Source organism: Pleurodeles waltl, chromosome 7, assembly GCF_031143425.1.
Source record: "Pleurodeles waltl isolate 20211129_DDA chromosome 7, aPleWal1.hap1.20221129, whole genome shotgun sequence".
NCBI lineage: Eukaryota > Metazoa > Chordata > Amphibia > Caudata > Salamandridae > Pleurodeles > Pleurodeles waltl.
The window spans coordinates 740,653,327-740,676,516 of record NC_090446.1 but is presented as its reverse complement, the minus strand read 5'-3'; positions in this window follow the sequence as shown (position 1 = coordinate 740,676,516).

The window sequence follows — 23,190 nt, the reverse complement described above, 5'->3', positions numbered from 1 at the left end:
TATTGACTCTGCTCATGACCAGTCTGGACCCCTACAGCTCACATTACAGGAAGTTATGTCTGCTATCATTAAAGCCCAGGCACTAAAGAGCTTGGTCCCGATGGTAATCCATCTGGTCTTTTCAAGGTTAATGTTGAGGTGTGGGTTCCCCTCATGCCCTGTGTTTCGGGGGCTATGTGTAACACATGGAAACCTGGACTCATAGTCAGAATCTCTAATTGTTCTCATCTATAAAAAAGCTTAATAGGCCTGACACCAGCTGCTACCGGCAGATAGCCTGCTAGATGCCCTAGTTAAGGGCATGGGCAGAATACTACTACCTAGGCTGAATGAGTGGGGAGAAAATCTCTCAAGTCTATCCAATATCCAATATGGATTTTGGGGAGGTATCTGGACTCATCACAGAATATACAGTGGCTACAAACTGTGTAATTTATTTAACCCTTAGGGTTGGGCAAGTACCTTTGACTGTGTATCCAACTCAAAGATTTAATTGAGTTAGTGAGTGTACTAAGGATTTCCACGTTGACATGGGAGTCAGATAGGGGTGTATCCTTGCACCTTTCCTCTTCAACCTTTTCATTAACAACTTAGAGAGGATGCAGGTTGAAAGGTGTATGGACCTGTCTCAAATAGGTCACTATCCAGTGCTGGCCCTCCGGTATGCAGATGATGTGGTATTAATGTCCCACACCTGAAGGGTTTCCAATTACTTTTGAATACCTATGTAAATTTCATAGGTAAAGTGGACCTCTGGGTACATCTGGATTAAAATTATACCATGATCTGCGGGTCTCACTGCTCCCCTCCCCTCCACTTTAATTTGAAGGATGCCCTGTTGAAGCAGACCAGTACTTTCTCATATTTAGGTGTGCAATTTAATTCGGGTAGCACTCAGAAACAGCAAGTTGCCATGAAATAAAATCAATTTGAGAAGGCCACAAAGCTCTCTTCACCTTTACAATGAAATTGGGTCTGAAACCCTTTAGGCAGATGGGTACTATCTTTCGGGTTAAGTATATAGATTGGCTATTTGTGGGCCAGATCTCTGGAGTATGTAAACACCACACAATTTGTTTTAGCTGTCTTACATACATCACCCATAAAGAGTTGGTTCTAACTTTTCTTGAGGATCTTATCATGCCTCACCTCCTTCATCTTTGGCAGAGGGTGTGGACAAAGGAGGAGCCTGATCTTAATAGGCTGATAATACAGCACTGTCTTACTCTTGACATAGCTGTGCGTATTCCCTGGTTACGGTATATGAAGAATCTTTGTATGAAACTGGATGGACCCAGTTTTGAATGACCCGAATGTCCTTGCGATCGATTATTAAGGGTGAGTTAAAACATGGTATCTACAGCTACTTAAATAAAATAGGCACCATAGAGAGTTTGAAAAAGTTAGCGTTTCTATGCACGTTGAACTATGGGTTACTAAAGGTTTACAACCTTATTTAGAGTACAGGTTTGTGCTAACTAAGTTCAGATTTAATATGATCCACCACTTAGTGACCTTCCAGAGACAGCTTGAATTGTGCTTGATTGGTGAAGACAACTGGTTAGCTGCCCTTGTGATTGCACCTCCAAACAATAAACATTGCATTTTATGTTTTTCGCAGGTTTTATGATGCTCCCGGATCAACTTTCATTAAAGCACTGTTGCATAAAAATACATTTAGGCAATGCAGACCTGCTTAGTTTTTTGCAACAATTACAGAGGGTTGATGTTTATGTTACAATTCATATCTATATTTGCCAAGTCATAGGCATAAGAAAGTGACTGGATGAACTTTGATCACTTTTTTATGAGCTACTTGATGTTTTCTTGATTAACAGGGGAGTGGGGTTTGCTAGAGTAAAGATAATTGCTTTGCGAGTCATTCTACAATTTTTACCTTTTTTAGACTTTTTTTTTAGAATCTTGTTCATGTATTTTAGGACATATTGTAATGTTTAAAGAACTGATTGTAAGTTGATGTATTTCACTTTTATGGTTCTACACTTTTATGGTTATACACCAAAAAGTTCACATTCATTGACTCCAACACAAAACCAATATTTCTTGCAAGTCACATGTCTAGTGATGACAAGTCTTGAATTTATTCATGTAGAACAAAGAGGGTAGCTACCTCGTCTTAAGGGCACACAGACATGAATTTTGACACTGTAAAGAGTGTGTTGACCTAGTCACCGATCACATGTAACACAGAGCTTCCTGAGTGCAAATTGTGCAACCAGTAAATACAAATTGCATAAAGTTCTGTATTTGCTAGGGGCTCAGTTTGTGTCTGGTTGTTTTTTTTCTTAACTCCAGAACTTAAAGGGGGGTTATTGTGGTGTATAAAATGTTATAAATATTCCAGGGTGTGCAAGCACTGCCAAAATCCCTTTAAGTGCCTAGTTTGCACTAGAATTTTAATCTGAATCAGGTGCAAGTGGGATGTTGTGGTAATACCTCAGCAATTAGGGCTGGTGCCTTAGTTTTTGCCTTCCTTATCTTAAAAAGTTAAGGATTTGGAGCAATAAATATTCTCCTAGTTTGGGAAACAACTAGATCCACATGTGAGCAACTCGGCTGGATCCTATTCAGAGCCTCGCACTACTCTTTGTACCGTCCTGTGGACTCATTGCATGAAACAATCCGACTGACACAACAGTAGCAGTTTTGATTCCTCAAACAAAACAGGACCTGTTAGAAAATGGGCCTCTAGATGACAGACACATGTACTCTGTCCAAGTAGGGACCACAATCCTAGTCAGGGTAAGTCACAACACAACCTAAATTATCCTGTTCGCACCCTCCGGTAGCTTGGCACAGAGCAGGTAGGCTTAACTTAGAAGGCAATCTATAAAGTATATGTGTAATAACTCATACAGTAACATAGTGAAAACACCACAAAAGTACCGCACACCAGTTTTGGAAAATAGATAATATTTATCTGAATAAAATAAGAACAAAACAACAAAAATCCAATATGCACATCAATATATCACTTTTTAGAGGTTTAAATGAGTCTCAATCCACAAGAATCAGTGGTTGTTTCCTTTGAACACACAGTACCTGGGTTGTGTCTAAAATATCAATGCAGAGGGCCGCAGAGGAGGAGATGTGTCGGAAAGTAAAGTGATGCGTTGTTTTTTTCAGTGCAGCAAAGGAGATTCGTTGTTTATTTCCAAGCAGCAAGGTGATACATTGATTTCGCAGAGCACTGCCTTGGTTCCTCACTCTGGTGTGGGGATAGTTTGACACTCAGGGATGATGAGTGACAAACCCAGAACACGCTGATAGGTTGGAGCAGATGCTGCGTTGATCTGGTAGCCGGTTCAGCATTTTTTCAGCCGTCGCTATTCATTGCATCATTGCATCAATTTTCCGATGTGCTGGATTTTCTCTCTTTGGTGAAGTCTTTGATGGCCCTGAGACTTCATAACAGGAGGCAAGCTCTGTCCAAGCCCTTGGAGAGCACTTGTGGGGGAAGGCAGAGTCCTTCTAGCAGAGTCAGGGTCCATCAGGCAGCAGGGCAACAAGAAGGAGAGCAGTCCTTCCAGAAAAGCAGGCAAGATGACTCCTTTGAGCAGTAAGGCAGTCCCTCTGACAGAGTCCAGTTGTAGGCCCAGAAGTGTCTGAATTGGTGGGGTCACAGACCCAGTATATCTACTCAAAAGTGCCTTTAAAGTGGTGGACACTTCAAAGAGTGGCACTGTAAACATATTTTCAGAGCAGGCAGTGGTCCTATGGTTGTGTGTTGATTTTTTTGCTGATGGGCATGATGTTGTGATGATCTGGCTGTGTTTATTGAGTGTTTAATCATTCTCTTTTAGAAAACTGGATATGTTACTCTAGGGGTTTGTCCCCCCCCCCTAAAAGGCTTCCCGTGAGGATTATTTGAATGAGAATGTTGTCTCTTCTTTTCTTTTTTGATGATGCTTTATCATTGTTCCTGTTGTAGGTATCCATTGTTTTGCTTTCAACTAATATAGAAAGTAGAATGGTTTGTGTTTGTTGGTATATTACTTTTAGTTTAGTGTGGTTAAGTGTTATGATTGTGTTGTGTTTATTCTTTGTCCACATGGTTTTTGTCTGACACACTAATTTTTTGTTTATATTTTATTTACTTTCTTCACAGTATCATTTGGTGATGTCACTCACATTGGTGTTGGCACTGGTTGTTCCCCGTATTTCAAGAGTATATATTTGTTTATGCTGTATCTTTTGTTGTGCATCTTTTCATTAGGCTATCTTCCATTTGAAGGGCTTTCAGTGTTGGTGGAACCAGTGTTTTTTTGTGTCATCAAGTGGTAATGGAACTGCCCTGATGAAGGTGGCCTCCCTATCTAGAGGAATACCGCCGAAATGCGCGTAGGCTTGGTGCCTACTATTGTATGTGTGAAGACCCATTGCTTCATCTTGTAAGAGTCATTCTACAGTATGGATGATTCTTCCAATGTTGTTGCAACACAGGATTAATTGATAATTGCTATTTAGATTGCATTATACTGAAAAGGATTATTGTTATAGCTGAAAGATGAAATGTGTATATTGAACTTTATTTGGGTATAGTTGAAAGATTAAATGTTTTTTATATGTATGTTGATTCTTATGGTATCACAGTTATATAGTCTTGTCTTGTGTTGCACATTGTCCTTGTGAATAATTGTTGTGTTCTAACATTTTTGTTGTATTATTGGTGTTTTTTGTATTTAAGTGTATTTTTTAAATATTTATAAATGAATTAGTTTTGTATGGATTAGATATATATTTTTTTGATTTTGAAATTGTAAATACTGTTCTGCGCAGGTTCTGTACATTTATGAGTTTGTGATATGTTTGGTTTCTGTTTTGATGGGCATACACATTTAATAAATATCTTGTTTGAATTTATTATATTGTTTTTTGTGTTATGTATTATCCTGTTAGTGTAGTATTGGTTAATTAGCTTAATTTTTGTTTCTTATACTTCAAGTATATTTCCCTGGATGGGCTACTGATCATACCAAGGACCCTCAATAGTTTCTGTCCTATGGACCACTGCCTGCTCTGAAAAAATTAAACGAAAATGTTTCATTTTTCGTTTTTGTAATGCAGCTTGTTTTCCTTTTATTAAAAAGCAGTCACAGACATGGTGGTCTGCTGTCTGCAGCAGGCCACCATCCCTGTGAGGGCCGCCATTCGCAAGGGGGTCGCAAATTGCGACCCACCTCATGAATATTCATGAGGTGGGCTATTGCGACCCCCTTGAATATTCATGAGGTGGGCGATTGCGCCTCCCTTGCGAATCGCAGATGGTGTCAGGGACAACATCCAACATTCCGAATTGCGACTCGCAAATTGCAAGTCGCTCTGGCTTGCAATTTGTGGGTCGCAATTAGGAATGTTACTACATCTGGCCCATAGAGCAGTAAGTGCAGAGGAATGCCTACTTTCTAAAAGTGGCATTTCTAAAATAGTAGTGTAGAATCCAACTACACCAGTAAGTAGGATTTCTCACTATGATTCCAACCATATCAAACATGACAAGGCTATTCCTCGCGGATCAGAAATTACCACTTAAAAGCATGGAAGGGAATTTTCTAATGCTGACATATGAGAGGAGCAGGCTTCACAGGAGTGAAAAATAACTTTGAGAGTTTTTCGCTACCAGGACATGTAAAACGTATACATACATGTCCTGCCTTTTACTTACATAGCATCCAGCCCTATAAGTTACCTAGGGCCTACTTTAGGGATGACATATGTAATAAAAAGGAAGTTTAGGGCTTGGCAAGTAGTTTTAAATGCCATGTCAAAGTGGCAGTGAAACTGCACACACAAGCCTTGCAATGGCACCCTTGAGGCATGGTTAAGGGGCTACTTACGTGGGTGGCCCAATCATTGCTGCAGGCCCACTGATAGTATTTAATTTACAGGCCCTAGGCACATCTAGTACACTTTACTAGGGTCTTATTGGTAAATTAAATAAATCAAATGGGTATAAGCCAGTTTCACAATGTTTGGGGAGAGAACACTTTAGCACTAGTCAGCAGTGGTAAAGTGTGCAGAGTCCTAAAACCAGCAAAAAGTAGATCAGAAAAATGGAGGGAGATAGGCACAAATTTGGGGAAAGACCACCCTAAGGTTGGCAGGTTTAACAGGACCATTTGGAGAATAAATAACCATAATGAAAAGCTCAGGTAGCACTTTTGAAAGTGTTACATTAAATACAACCAAATTATGCCTACTCCCAGTGACTGTCAATGATCCACCAACAACCAGGCTGCAGAATCAGGATCCCTGCTACTGCCTATAAGAAACCATTGCTGAAAATTGTGTGCATTCCTAAAATTCTTTTGAGAAAGATTTAGAGTTGCTTTAAGTAACAAACTATGCTCTGGTGACCTGAATAAGGTGCCTATGGAAAGGCAACTGTGGAGCTACCTATCCGACTTATAGTAGTGGATTTGTGGCACGCACATATGTCACTTAGGTGGCAGTAATCTAAGGGCCCAGTGTATAAAATGCTACCCAAGTTACAATCAGAACCAGCAGACCAGCCGGTTTAAATGGTGTGATCACAGATAAAAATGTTAATGATGAATGGTCATTTTTTTGTATTGCTTGCTGATCCTAAGTGAAAAACAAGAAAGACTCCTCAACCTTTCTGCAGCCTTTACAGTTAGATGTGGAACCAGCTAGACCTCAGGTAAAAGAAATAAAAAAGAAGCTGAACCATTGCCATTGGACCCAGGTCCTTTGAAATGTCACCTTCCGGATACCACAGAAAATATATCTATTAAGACAACCTATCCTCAATTGTAGCTAAAATGGAGCCTTCTAACATCTCACCAGGCTCATTTGCAAAATTTGCACTGACAGTTGTAAATAACGGGTGATAGAGTCAGGGCCAATTACCTGTTTGCTTAGAAAGCTGAACTGTAGTGTATATAATGAAAATAAAGTAAATAAATGATCTTTGGAAGCCTATCGGACAGCACCTACTGAGGCATGCTTCCGGAACTGAAACTACTCTAAGTGGGGTTCCTCGGAGTAAACTGTGAACCAACAAATGACCTACATAGAAATATTTATATCTGGCCCTCATTATGACATTGGTGGTAAGTAGCGTTTACCATCATGCAGACTGCTGCCAACATACCGCCACCGCAACAGTTTACTGCTACCCATATTATGACACAGACATAGCAATCCATCACTATACAGACACACACACACAAGTCCGCCAGCCCAAAGGTTGGTGATAAACTGGCGGTACAAAACCCACACTGTTACGCCAACAGAACTACGCCCACAGCATTATGACCCACGAATCTCCACGGCGGACATTCAACAGTGGTAAACCATTGGTGGTACATACCGCTGTGCTCAAAATACACACACACATACAAAACTACACCACAATATACAATTCAAACTACACACACCTGACACACATAAACACACCACACCCACACACCCACACCACTGTAAAACACACACACACATTACCCACAACCCTTTACGACTCAAAAACATTGACAACGGAGAGAGAGACACACCAAGAGCACCTCACAGCACAGACCCCAACACATCACCCCACACACCCTCACACTCACCACACACACTACATCTGTGGCACCACAAAGACACCCCAGGTTCTCAGAGGAGGAGCTGAGTGTCATGGTGGAGGAAATCATCTGGGTAGAGCCACAGCTATTTGGATCACAGGTGCAGCAGACATCCTTTGCCAGGAAGATAGAGCTATGGCGGGGAATCGTGGACAGGGTCAACGCGGTGGGACAGCACCCAAGGACAAGGGATGACATCAAGAAGAGGTGGAACGACCTACGAGGGAAGGTATGTTCTGTGGTTGCAAGACACCAGATAGCTATACAGAGTACTGGCGGTGGACCTCCTCCCCAACAACTAACAACATGGATGGAGCAAGTCTTCGCAATACTGCATCCTGAGGGCCTGGCAGGAGTAGCAGAAGGACTGGACTCTGGTAAGGCAACTCTTTACTACTTCACCCCCCCACCTGCATGCCATCACAAACCCCCACCACTACCCTCACACCCATCACTGCACCACCTCCCACACACCCCACCATCACAACCCACCCATCTCAATACCAAGCCCTGCATGTAACACCAATGCTTGGACCCCATCACAGACCTGCGTGGACACCCATCACTAAAGCATTCACATTAGAGAGAATCACCTAGCCCACAAAATCACTACTCGCACAAGGCAAAGCTGATAAGCAATCACAACCATACAGGGCAACACACACATGCACAAGATGTCACACGCAGAATCTACAACACTGCATTTACATCCCCACAGGTCCCCCAGCCAACGTCTCTGGAGAGGAGGTGCCAGCAACATCCAGTCCACCAACAGAAGAGGCCCACAGTGATGACAGCAGCTCTGGACGCCTGGATCTGGATGACCAACCTGGTCCATCAGTGATCTCCGGACAGTTGGATACCTAGCCACAGTCCCATACCACCACAGAGCCTCCCCCTCAGGAAACACTGCACCCACCCAGCGGGCCCATAACTCTGCCCCTCAGGACATGCCAATCAGCAGTGTGTCCACCACTACACAGACCCCAGGCAACCCCACAAACACAGGACGATCAGGGACCTGGGGTCTGTAGCAGTGGGCACACGGTTCAGGGGTCAGAGGCACAGGACAACAGGGAAGCTGGAAGGACTGCTGTGCGACAGGGGGAGGACAGGCCCAGGGGACCGACTCTCTACGAATCCAACATCCTGGGAGCATACCACCATTCCCAGGAGACGATGGGCCAGATACTGTACACCCTGACATGGCCAACACCAGGAGGGAGGCAGTAGCACATCAGTGGGCCTCTGACACTAGCCAAACCAATGAACAGCCCTCCACCTCTGCTGCTGTCAGTGGACAGGAGGCCCCGCCACAGGACCAACAGGCCACCAGCACCCCTCTCCTTGCAGAAGGAGAACCACCCTGCAAACGGTCCCTGCGATCCAGCCAGAAGCCAAAGAAGATTGCCAAGACCCCTGCCAGGAAATAAGACTCTCCTGATTGTCACCCTTGTGTCCCACTCTGTCACCCTGTCCACCTTGAACTGCCATTGCTTCCCTTCCTATGCCCCCTTGGACAATGCATCTTTGATACAAATAGACTGGACTCTATCCTGGACATTCCTCCATCATCACCCCATTGCACATCCCCTTCTACCTCTTAGCACTTAAATAAACACCCTTTGAAAAAATACAAGTATGGAGTATGTCAAATGATTGAACTATGTATTTGTTTAACAAGGTTTATACACTGCAATACAACTGTACAGTAATGTATACATAGGAATGACCTGTAGTTGGCTGCAGTCAACACACTAGGTGCCAGAGTAGGACACAGATATCTGAAAATAGAGATGCCAAAGGGTACAGTAAGTGGCCAGCGAAGTGGGAGAATCTGCCTGCCATGTACAATGTCAAATACAAAACTGTGCAAAGTGAAGTTGCTACCTGACCATCAACAGGAGATGATGTACACTGCAAGTGCTGCTGTGACCTATGTCTGGGACCGACCATGGCTCGTGTCACTGGGGAAAGGGCCCCTGCCTTCACCACTGTGGAGTTGGAGAGACTGGTGGATGGGGTCCTACCCCAGTACCGAATGCTGTATGGGCCTCCAGACCAACAAGTGAGTACACTGTGTGCACGATGCATGGGGCATGATTGCATGGAGTGGTGTGTGTGAAGGCCTCGTGTAGGGGGGGTTGGTGGAAGGGTTCTGGGCAGCGTGATGCATGTATGGTGGGCAATGTCTGTGCGTAAGGGGATGTGAGGGCCATGGCCATGAGTGTAACAGGCCGACGGTATGACTGATACCTTTTTCAATGTATCTTTTTCTGCAAGGTCAGCGCCCATCAGAAAAAGGGTATATGGGGGTCTACAACAGGTAGAGCACCCAATATCTCAAATGGTCGGAGGACCTGAGACGCTGGGCAAGGAAGACGGCAGAGACCGCGCGGGGCAATGGCCTCTCAACGAGGAAGGGGTGCCCATCGAACCCTGACCCCCCTGGTGGCCCGCATACTGGTGGTGGCCTATCCAGAGCAGGATGGGCACTTGAGGGCATCACAGCATCTACAAGGGGGTGAGTACAGTTTCCAAAAATACTACTTGCGCGTGGTGAGGTGGTATCCGGGTGGGGGATGTGGGTCTGTGGGTTCCCCAAGGCCAGGCAGGACATTGCAGGGCAGGCTCCATGTTGGGCAGGGGCTGTGAACACCACCTCCAACCAAGCTAGTTGGCATTAACTACTGGGCAGGGGTCTATGGGTCTAAGGTATGCTGCTATTGGCGTTAGGTATTCCTGTCCATGGGCTGGTGACTAGCATTGTGACTGGTAGTGCATTGCCTAGTGCGTAGGGCTGTTCCCTGTGTGTGTGTCGGGTACGCCAACAATGGAGTTGTTGCTGCCATTGACCAAGTATATCCTTTGTCTCTCCCCCCCTTTTTGTTTTGTAACCCTGTCCTTATGCATTACCATTATCTGGGGGAGGACCAGAGGCACCGGCCACGGAGGGAGCGGCATTCCACTGGGCCCATGAGGCTGAATCCACCGACGGTGAGGGCACCAATGGGATGGTGGGCGAGGGGAGCACCACGGCGGAGAAAGGAGGGGACAGTTCAGACAGTGATACCTCCTCCGATGGAAGCTCCCTGCTGGTGGTGGACACCTCTGTGCCCACCCCAACTACAGGTACAGCCACCACCCCCTGTACCAGCAACCCCCTCCCAGCAGCCCCTCAGCGAGTTTCTCATGCCCGCTCACCAAGGAGGGTGGGCATCTCCTTCGCTCCAGGCACCTCAGGCCCTGCCCCAGTTAGCCCTGCTGCCCTGAGTGAGGAGGCTAGTGACCTCCTGCGATCCATCTCTGTTGGGCAGTCAACCATAGTGAATGCCATCCAGGGGCTGGCAGCCCATTTGCAACAAACAAATGCATTCCTGGAGGGCATTCACTCTGGCCTGGTGGCCTAACAGAGATCAATCCAGGCTCTGGCGTCCCCCCTGATGGCAGCCGTTGTCCCTGTCTCTAGCCTCCCGCCTCCAACTTCCTCTGCCCAGTCACATTCCTCTGAAAGCCCCACCTATCCCAAGCACACATTCAGACCAGCATGCACCCAAAACAACACACAGGAGTGCCTCAGGAAAACACAAGCACCACATATCATCCCACAGGCACTCACACAAACACAATCCAGATGCAGAAATAACAACACCCACTGCCTCCATTGTGTCCCCTCCTCCTCCTCATCCACCACCCTCCCAGTAGCGTCTCCACTCACCCCTGCATGCACTACATCCTCATCCACTACCCCCATCACCATCACGCCTATCACTAGTTACCCCTACTGGCAGTCACCACCCCTACATCCATGCACACGTCCCCTGTGTCCTCTCCCACTGTGTCTGTGCCCCCCTCCTAAGGTACACAAACACAAGCACTCAGACACCCAACAGCCATCCACCTCACAACAGCATCCTGCCCATGCACCTGCACCCAAACACAGCAGATATACACCTCCTACAATCACTCCCTCTTCCTCCACTCCCAAACCTTCATTCTCTTCCCGCCCCAGTGTCCCTAAGAAGCTTTTCCTCTCTGATGTTGACCTATTCCCTACCCCTCCCCCCATCCTTCATGTCGGGCCAGGGTGGTCAGAACCCAGGCTAGCACCTCAGCTACCCAGTCCACTGCCACAGTAGTGTCGGCAGCTACTGCAGGTGGGAGAGGCTCCAGGGAACCAACCATCAGCACTGACAGTGTGCCTGCACCAGCTGCCAAGGGGAAGGGCAAGGAGGCACCACCAGCTGCCAAGGGCAAGGAGGCACCACCAGCTGCCAAGGGCAAGGGCAAAGGGCCTTCACCTGCAGGTAGGACGGACAGGAGGCCTGGTGCTGGGACTGATTATGAGCCCCCACCACCAACCATGGTGATTCAGCCATCCGAGGCTGCAGGGGAAGGGTTGGAGCCTCCCCCACCACTGGCATTCCCGACACCAGAACCGCCACTAGCACCAATGCCAGCAGCAACAACCCTAGTGGGCAGCCGTCCAAAGCTTCAGGGGAAGGGCTGGAGCCTCCCCCCACCACTGCCTGCACCGCCACCAGCACGCCACCAGCACCACTGCCAACAGAAGCAGCCCCAGTGGGCAGCCATCCGAGGCTGCAGAGGGTGGGCTGGTGCCTCCCCCACCACTGCCAGCCCCGACACCAGCACCGCCACTGCCACCACTGAGCAGCCGTCACCGCCGGCGTGCAGTGTGTAGTCCTACCTCCATGGGCCGTAGTGCATCCTTGACCCTGCAAATCCTGTGGGTCTGACACCCAGGTGAGAGACTCTGACCTTGCACTCCCCAAGATCTACATCACAGGGCACAGAGCCCCCTCCAGAACCAGTGGAGAAGCCATCCACTCACCCCCTCCTTCCCAGGATGAAGCTCACAGGGCACAAGGCCCTCTTCAGAACCACTGGAGAAGCCATCCACTCACACCCTTGCTTGCCAGGATGAAGCACACATGGCACAAGGCCCCCTCCAGAACCAGTGGAAAAAGCCATCCACTCACCCCCCCTCCTTGCCAGGAGGAAGCACACAGTGCACAAGGCCCCCTCCAGAACCAGTGGAAGAAGCCATCCACTCACCCCCTCCTTGTCAGGATGAAGCATACAGGGCACAAGGCCCCCTCCAGAACCAGTGGAAGAAGCCACCCACCAGAGAGGCTGTGGCCTTGCGCTCCCCAGGACCAAGCAGTGGGAAAACCACCTACTAGAGAGACGGTCATTCTGACTTTCCCGCTGGGCGGGCGACCGCCAAAAGGCCACCCGCCCGCCCAGCGGGAAAGCCCCAGCAACGATGAAGCCGGCTCCGAATGGAGCCGGCGGAGTTGCTGGTGTGCGACGGGTGCAGTGGCACCCGTCGCGATTTTCAGTGTCTGCTAGGCAGACACTGAAAATCATTATGGGGCCCTGTTAGGGGGCCCCTGCACTGCCCATGCCTGTGGGCCCCACGACACCCGTTCCCGCCATCCTGTTCCTGGCGGTTTTAACGCCAGGACCAGGATGGCGGGAAGGGGGTCGGAATCCCCATGGCGACGCTGCTTGCAGCGCCGCTGTGGAGGATTCTCTGGGGCAGGGGAAAACCGGCGGGAAACCGCCGGTTCCCCTTTTCTGACCGCGGCTTTACCGCCGCGGTCAGAATTGCCCCTGAAGCACCGCCAGCCTGTTGGCGGTGCTTCCTCCATCCCCGGCCCTGGCGGTCCATGACCGCCAGGGTCGGAATGACCCCCTGTGTCTTTGCACTCCCCAGGACCAAGCAGTGGGCAAACCACCCACTTGAGAGACTGTAGCCTTGCACGCCCCAGGACCAAGCAGTGGGCAAACCACCCACTTGAGAGACTGTGGCCTTGCACTCCCCAGGACCAAGCAGTGGGCAACCACCCACTTGAGAGACTGTGGCTTTGCACTCCCCAGGACAGCGCAGAGGGCATGTTGCCCCCTCCAGGACCAGTGGTATTGTACCATCTTCCAGCTGAGGTGCCCTCCCATTCCCCGTCCCCCTGAGGTGCCTGTGTATTTTCGAACTGATGCCCCGGCAGTGTTCTCTCCGTGTTGTTGCAGGAGTCAAGTGGGGCCTTGGCCTATGTGATGTAGCCCTGTGGCCCACGGACATTGAGGGCTGGGCAGTGTCCCTCCATTTGTATATAGTTGTACATACTGTTTTGATTTTGAAGCATGATTTTCTAGTATTTGATCTTATCCCCTACGCTGCCAGGCCTTTTCCCCCTCCTGTGCTGAGCCTTTTTTTGGCTATTTGGGGAAGTTCACGCTTAGGCCCTCATAACTTTTTGTTCACATAAGCTACCCACGCCAAATTTGCGTCTTTTTTTCCAACATCCTAGGGATTCTAGAGGTACCCAGACTTTGTGGAAAAAAGGGCTGCAGAAGGTAGCTCGTGGTTTTTTCCCTGACAATGGCATCAACAAAGGGTTTGTGGTGGCAAGATCACCATCTTCCCAGCTTTCAGGAACAGGCAGACTTGAATTGGAAAACCCAATTTTTCAATACAATTTTGACATTTTACTGGGACATACCCCATTTTTACTATTTTTTTAGCTTTCAGCCTCCTTCCAGTTAGTAACCAAAATGGGTGAGAAACCAATGCTGGATCCCAGAAGCTAAACATTTCTGAAAAGTAGGCAAAATTCTGAATTCAGCAATGGGTCATTTGTGTACATCCTACAAGTTTTTTTTACAGAAAATAACAGCTGAAATAAAAAAATATTGAAATTGAGGTGAAAAAAACAGCAATTTTTCTCAATTTTTTACTCTGTAACTTTTTCGTGTGATGTCAGATTTTTTAAAGCAATATACCGTTATGTCAGCTGGACTCTTCTGGTTGCGGGATATATAGGGCTTGTAGGTTCATCAAGAACTCTAGGTACCCAGAGCCAATAAATGAGCTGCACCTTGCAATGCGTTTTTATTCTATACCGGGTATACAGCAATTAATTTGCTGAAATATAAAAAGTGAAAAATAGGTATCAAGAAAACCTTTGTATTTCCAAAATGGCCATAAGATAAGGTGTTGAGAAGCAGTGGTTAGTTGTACATCTCTGAATTCCAGGGTGCCCATACTAGCATGTGAATTACAGGGCATTTCTCAAATAGACGTCTTTTATACACACTGCCTTACATTTGGAAGGACAAAATGTAGAGAAAGACAAGGGGCAATAACACTTGTTTTGCTAATCTGTGTTCCCCCAAGTCTCCTGATAAAAATGGTACGTCACTTGTGTGGGTAGGCCTAGCGCCTACGAAAGGAAATGGCTCAAAACACAACGTGGACACTTCACATTTTTTCACAGAAAACAGAGGTGTTTTTTACAAAGTGCCTACTTGTGGATTTTGGCCTCTAGCTCAGCTGGCACCTAGGGAAACCTAGCAAACCAGTGCATTTTTTAAAACTAGACACCTAGGGGAATCCAAGATGGGGTGACTTGTGGGGCTCTGACCCGGTTCTGTTACCCAGAATCCTTTGCAAACCTCAAAGTCTGACCAAAAAAACACTTTTTCCTCTCATTTTGGTGACAGAAAGTTCTGGAATCTGAGAGGAGCCACAAATTTCCTTCCACCCAGCGTTCCCCCAAGTCTCCCGATAAAAATGGTACCTCACTGGTGTGGGTAGGCCTAGCTCCCACGAAAGGAAATGGCCCAAAACACAATGTGGACACATCACAATTTTTCACAGAAAACAGAGGTGTTTTTTTGCAAAGTGTCTACCTGTGGATTTTGGCCTCTAGCTCAGCTGGCCCCAGGGGGGCAGAAATGGCCTAAAATAAATTTGCCGCCCCAAACCCCTAGGGAGCGACGCTTGCCCACGGGGTCGCCGCCCCTTTCTGCCCCCTAAAATCCGCTGATCTGCCCCCAGGGGGGGCAGAAATGGTCTAAATACAATTTGCCCCCCAGGGGAGCGACTCTTGCCTAATGGGTCGCTCCCCATCTCTAAAAAAACAAACACACATTTTTGTTTGCCGTGGTGCCTAGAGGTTCACCCCCCAGGGAGCGACCCTTGCCTACGGGGTCGCTCTCCTTGCGTGACGGCGCAAAAACAAATCCCTGGTGCCTAGTGGTTTCTGCCCCTCTTGGGGGCAGATTGACCCAAAATCCGCCTATCTAAATGGTCTAAATACAATTTGCCCCCCAGGGGAGCGACCCTTGCCTAATGGGTCACTCCCCATCTCTAAAAAAACAAACAAACCAAAAAAAACACCAAAAACAATTTGCCCTTGTGCCTATAGGTTTCTGCCCCCCCTGGGGTCAGATCGGCCTAATAACAATAGGCCGACCTGCCCCCAGGGGGGGCAGAAATGGCCTAAAATAAATTTGCCTTCTTGGCCCCCCACCCTTCCGTGGAGCGACCCTTGCCTACGGGGTCGCTCCCCTTGCGTGACATTGGCGCAAAAAAAAAGATCCCTGGTGCCTAGTGGTTTCTGCCCCCCTTGGGGGCAGATTGACCCAAAATCTGCCGATCTGCCCCCAAGGGGGGCAGAAATGGTCTAAATACAATTTGCCCCCCAGGGGAGAGACCCTTGCCTAATGGGTCGCTCCCCATCTCTAAAAAAACAAACAAAAAAAAAAAACACACAAAAATTTGCCCTGGCGCCTAGAGGTTTCTGCCCCCCTGGGTGCAGATCAGCCTAATAACAATAGGCCGATCTGCCTAATGGCCTAAAATAAATTTGCCCCCTGCCCCTACACCCCTGCGGGGAGCGACCCTTGCCTATGGGGTCGCTCCCCTTGCATGACGTTGGCGCAAAAAAAAAAGATCCCCGGTGCCTAGTGGTTTCTGCCCCCCTTGGAGGCAGTTTGACCTAAAATCGGCCGAGCAGCCGATCTGCCAAAGGGGGCAGAAATGGCCTAAATACAATTTGCCCCTCCAGGGGAGTGACCCTTGCCTAAGGGGTCGCTCCCCATCTGTAAAACAACAACAACAACAAAAAATCCCCGTTGCCTAGTGGTTTCTAATTAAAATAGGCTGATCTGCCCCCCAGGGGGATAGAAATGGCCTAAAATAAATTTGCCCCCCAGAGGAACGACCCTTGCCTAAGGGGTCGCTCCCCTTACTTGAAATTCATGGAAAAAAAATCCCTGGTGTCTAGTGGTTTCTGTCTCCTGGGGGCAGATTGGCTTCATAAAATAGGCCAATCTGCCCCCAAGGGGGGCAGAAATGGCCTAAATATAATTTGACCCCTAGGGGAGCGACCCTTGCCTAAGGGGTCGCTCCCCACCTCAAAAAAAAAAAAAAAAAAAAAAGATCCCTGGTGCCTAGAGGTTTCTGCCCCCAGGGAGGGCAGGAAAGGCCTTTAAAAAAAATGCCCCCCCTGGGAGCGACCCTTGCCCAAGGGGTCGCTCCCTCATGCCAATTTAATAAAAAATAAAAAATCCCTGGTGTCTAGTGGGCGTTTTAGCAGCCGGATTGCTTACAATCCGGCTGCTAAAACGCTCAGAAAGACTTCAAAGGGAAGGAAATTCCTTTCCTTCCCTTTGAAGCCTCTCGGCCTCCTCCACGTGATTGGAAGAGAAATGCTTTTGCATTTCTCTTCCGATAGCGCTGCAAGCTGAGCTTCCAGCGCGATGGGAGGAGGCCTTGTGACAATCAGCGTGTGATCACGCGCTGACATCACAGGGCGGTGGGGGGGGGGGGTCGGGGTGGAAGGGGAAAGGCTTCCCCTTCCATTCCTGCTTTGGGGGTGTGGGGGGAACCCCACAGAGGGAGCGCTAGTGCTCCCTCTGGGCTCTGGGCTCTGTGCCCAGGACGTAATGGTTACGTCCTGGGCACACAAGCACTGTGCCTCAGGACGTAACCATTACGTCCTGGGCACAGAAGGGGTTATTACAATCACTTTAATCAATTCCTTTTGTCCTTGCATTATTCCTGAGGGGTACGGGTGTATATGTAATGTTACTGCATCTATTTATGTGTATGGTGTTGGGGTGTTGCGTGTTGCGTGTGTGTGTGTCACTCTCTTTTTCCTCCCCCTTCCCTTGTGTTCTAGGCGGCAGTACTCACCGTGGTCGTCTTCGCCGGCGTTAATGTTTGTAGTGAATGAGGAGGTATACAATCATGGGAAATATGTGCAACTCGGGTTCCATGGTGTCGTCGTTCTTCCTTGAGCCTCCAGATGTGAGTCCTTTGCCTTCTGTGTACTGTTTCCGCCGTGCTTTTGATGTCGTTGGTACTGTCCCAGAAAAGGTGGTGGATAGTGGGTCATATTAGGGTGGGAGGTACATTGTCTTCTGCCTGGCTGTTGGTGGTTACCACCGCTGTGCTTGTTGGTACCGCCGTGGCAGTTGGTGTGTTAAAGTGGCTGTCTGTCTGAGCATTTTTCACCGTGGTCATAGTTAAAAAAAAATTACCGCCAGCCTGTTGGCGGTATTACCGCCACTTTATCACCGACACCAGGGTTGTAATGAGGGCCTCTGTGTTTAAAACATCTTTTTTGGTAGAACAATAAAACTGTGGCAAAAAAAACATTCTAGCATCATAACAACTAAAATAACATAATATTCAGAAAACCTATATTCGTATACAAACTGTCTTAAAGATTTACAGGATCTGTCCTGAAAAAGCATCTCTATATGTGGTAAAATACATTTGTGACCAATTTTCATCTGGTGAAAATGCAGAGTAAGGATGTTGAAGCTATTGAGCATCATAAAAATTCACAATGCCTGCAAACCCCCCGGCCCACATAACTAATTGTACTCTGAACGAAATCCTAAAGGTTGGCTCACTTCATGTTACACAAACAAAAGGATGCTCGAAGCAAATGCTTTACCCTCTGGAAATAAACTGCAGATAATTTCTAAATCATTGTATTCTTTCCCTCTCAATCCCTCTTCCTTGCTCTCTTTCTCTTTCATTCTCTTACTCTCTCACTCTCTATAGTTCCATTTCCTTATCTGTCTATACCCCTTTCTTTTTCTCTCGCTAAATCTCTCTCTGCTCATCTACGTCCCTCACCTGCATCCTTTTTGGTCAGTATCTGCATTGTAGATGAAATAAAACAAAGATTTCATAACAGATTTGCGTACCCATAGAATTATATTTTACATTGATGAAAACGTTTACAGTAGTTTGTTCAATAGAACACCACAAATTACGTTATCAATGATATCATAAGTGAGAACAATAATGCCATCATATATCCTGTTACAAATTACACATTCGCAGGCATAGTGGTAATGTCTCACATGATGTGATTAAAAAATACCTCATTTATGGGTCATGTAATATATCAGGGACCATATCATTAATACGTTCATTGAAGCAGAGCAAAGCTGTCAGAACCCAGAAAGTCTCTGATCTAGTACATGAGCTACAGACATCAAAGTTCAGAAACTGGAAGAGGCATCCTCTGATCAAGTGCACATATTCATAAAGGAGCACCAGGGACCATATCATGAACATTATTCCAACCTGTGGCCAGTCCCTCCTGCAGTCTCAACTTCGGTGGTGCACGGTCTTCCTCTGTGCACAGTAGGAGTTTGCTGCAGACAGGCCTATGGTCAGAGATCCTGCACCCAACCTCCGGTGCACCCTAACACTGCTGGACACGGTTTTCAGCCATGCACAAACCCCAGCTCCTTGGTGTTTAGTCTTGCTGCACACAGCCTTCACATATTACCCAGCTGATGTCTAACTCCAAAAAGCCTGCACTTCTTACATAGAGGTAGAGGAACCTCCAGGATGTTGTTTTCATTGTTCTGTACCACTGTGCTTGTACCAGATACTGTGGTTACATTTAATAATTTTCTTAAATGTCATTAAAAAAACTTGAATTAAATGTTGTATAATAACATTGGATGTGGGGGGGCAGAAATAAGCAAAATGCTGAGGTTCACCAGTCAGTGGTCATCACGGTCTGAGAAAAGAGTGGCTTTAAACTGTTATTGAAAGGTGCAGCATAAAAATACCTGCATGTCAACACAATGTAAGGCAGTAGTAAATGCAGGTGAGGAAATATGAGAGGAAACAATGAGAGCTAAAAGATATGATCACTGTAAAAAACAAAGCGGTACAATGAAGATTAGAAGAGTCATTCTAAAAACTAATGTTTGCCTTCTGCCGTATTATGGAATTTTCCTTTTAATATAACATTTAGTGCTCGGGTGATGATGTGTAACTATTCATTAAATATTGGCCTGCATAATTATAAACAGAAAATTATTTAATATTGATACTGTTCTGTAGCCATTTTAGCTATAGCTCCATGCACGTTATTTTAGCACACTAGGCCAGCCGCTGTGCACTTTAACCTAGATACATTTTATGCATCTTCGATTATTATTTAAACAATAGCCACATTTGCGGTCTTGTTTTATTTCTCTCTAGCTGTTCTTTGCCTCGGCCAGCACTGCATTCCCAAACAAGACATTTTGTTTACTCTGTGCTTCTCTCACCTTACACATCTTACACATCCTTACGTAGGGACATTTTCTCACATCAGCTGTTTTATTATAAAAACACTTCCCTGTCCCATACGCGTTAGAGGGAGGTTCCAGCCAGATGACCACGACTGTATGCTGATTGCTAAACGCTTCGCTACAGCTGCTCGTGCAGACTCCAGGCCTTTGCTTAGGTATGGGGGATGATGTCTTCCCCGGGGAACCTGAAGGGCAGACCTAGAGATTGCTGTGCTCTAATATAGCCTAGGTGGGAATTAGTCTATTGACTCTAGTGACAATATGGTAGCATTATTTCTATGCTTTACTCTCCTTGCCACAATTTTAATCCTGTCAAGCTTTATCTTCCTGGTTATTGCAATATATGCTGTATTATCTAAGATGCATTTGCTTCATTAAAAACTTATTGAAACCTATACTGCCTCTGCTTGTATATGTGAGACTGAATGTAACAAAGAGAAACGGATGATATCTGAGCGACCACAGTTTCCCTGAGGAGTCAATTGTGTCAGGTGCTCGGCTGCTCAATCATCCCTGCTTTTGGGGGGAGATGAGGCACTGCTAGTTAGGCGGAGCAAAAAACCCAGATTGGGGCGACAGGTGTCACCTGTAGTGGGTTAAGACTCAGTCTCCCACACCGCAGGTGATTCTGCTGCTCAAATCCAGTAGTCTCATTAGAATAATGAGGGCCTTCACGACATGGCACCCAACATTGGGACAGGCTCTAATTTTTGGGTCCTCCTGAGTATCTCTGTCTCACTACATACAAAGACACATCAGTACTATATACAGAGACGTCAGTGGTATTGAGGATTTCCTCCTCAGCTAAGTAGGGAGTACCTAACTAACGCTGCAGGTTGTTCAAGCTTGAACTCTAAAAGGATAATCCCCATTTGGTGTGCTTATCTCTGAACAAATTTTCCATTCATTATGGCGAATCCACAACAGGTAGCAAATGCAGTCAATATGAGACCACCTCTTACTGCACATTTACTTGCACATGGCCTAACGGCCCAGGGTGGTCCAGTCACACTTGTTTTTGATTCTCACCCAGCATATAGAACAGATTTTTTTTATTCTTGGATCAAATTTCTAGCAGTTAATGGGAACACAAATACATCTCCTCACTATACACCTGCAAATGTACCTGCACAATACAGAGCATATACATATTTAGAAATACCTCTATCTTATCAAGAACATAATTGGCTTGATGGGGCCCTACCCCACACAATCTTACATGTTAGGTTAGGTCCTTTTAGTAATGATGGTCTTACCTGACTTTTATTGGCCACTTATACACCTCATCCTGCTACAGCAAACCTAACGGTAGCTGAAGTCCGTCGCTTATATGCTGAGTTGACGGCAATATATAGACGATTAGTACAGTTTGTAATGCAAACATTAAACACAAACCCACCACGTGCTGCACCAGCACAACCACATGCAGTAACGCCGGGTATTAACCCTGCGACTGTACATTCGATCATGGGTAAAGTACCCGCCAAACAAGAAGAGATTCCGTTTTAGTTTGCTCAAAAAATAAATGCGCTGGAAGCAGTATTTCCCCATAGGGGACATTAGGATAAACATAGAATACTAACTATGTGCTTGCCATTTGGGATGGTTCCAATTGTAGATAATTGTAATACATGGGCACGGTATTTGCCAAGCTCTATACTACCGCACATGGTACACAGACACTTGCCAATTTACCGGAAGTGTTGAAACAAATTCAAGATGAATACAGGGCTGCTCCGGACAAGGACTTGGGGATGCAACTAATGGGCAACTTCACCCCGGTATCCTCAATTATAATAAGTAACCTTAAAGGGGAAGCAGTTGCGTTAGCGGTGCGCATGCGGCTCAGGGACGTTCCTCCACAGGATCAAGAACGTGAGCTGCCAGAGATTATCGCAGAGACCTACTCTAGCATTGGTCGAGATAGTCTGGGGGCCAGACCAACAAAACCACGATTTCAAGGTAAATCTAATAAAGATTCTACCAAGAAAGCTCCTGAGGGTACTAAGAAACGCTGGGATAAAAAACAACAAACACCTAAAAAAGAAAGGGGAGAATCTCCGCATACGGAAACCCCGCAGAATAGATATAATCTCAGAAATAGAGATAGTATAAAAACACCTGACAGATATCAATATACTGATACACGCCAATCTCGTTCCTTTCAGGACTCATTGGAAAAACGCAGTGAGAGAGGTGGGCGGTCAGAGCAAAGAACTGAGTACGTGAAACCAAGACAGGAATCACAACACTCAACAGAAGTTTCTGTTAAAAAAGAAGAGAAACTTCCCCAACAAAAACCCCAATTCAAAAAGAAAAAGGTGGCAGCAGTTGCAGTCCGACATGCCACTCAAGAAGAGGGCTCTCTTGAAGAACAAGAAGTGGGCCCTAGCACTATTAGACAGCGCGTCAGAGGTCACAATAGTTTGCCAGAATCTTGTAGAGAATCTGGAGGTGAAAGCAACTGATGACTTCCTACAAGTAGAAACTGCGGACATGTGTGTCTCCATGCTTGGTAGGGTGTACAAAGTAATGCTACAGTTAGAAGGAGACATTGAGCGCACAATCGACGCAATCCTTTGGGATCGCATCGTAAACATATATGATATTCTAATGGCCGAGAGGGATTGGCCACCTGAATTTGTCCATACCTGCCCACATGAGGAACATGTTATCAAACCTTCTTTCTCGCCCCTTTTTTCCTGAGGAGCTCGCAACCATGTATGGTGGGATAACGATTCCCCCTATCATGTAATCCCTATTAAAAATCAACTCCAACCTCAACCCCAATGTCCAATAAAACATGATACTAAAGCACCCGTGAGGGAAGTCCTCACACAACTGGAGTACCAGTGCATAATCGAACCCTGTGTCTCACCAATGAATAATCCTTTATTCCCAGTAGCTAAACCGGACCATTCATACAGAATAGTCTTAGACTCCAGACATTTAAACAGTCATTCACACATATGCTATACAAAAGTCACACAGCACAGCAGTCATGAACAACATAGTGCGTAAAAAATACAAGACAACACTGGACATTTCCAATGGCTTCTTCTGCCAAAATACAGTGCACTAGGCGCCTAGAAAAAATTCTGTCTTTTACCCCAGGGATACAAGAACAGTCCAGGACTGTTCGCGGCTCGTGTGACTTCAATATTGC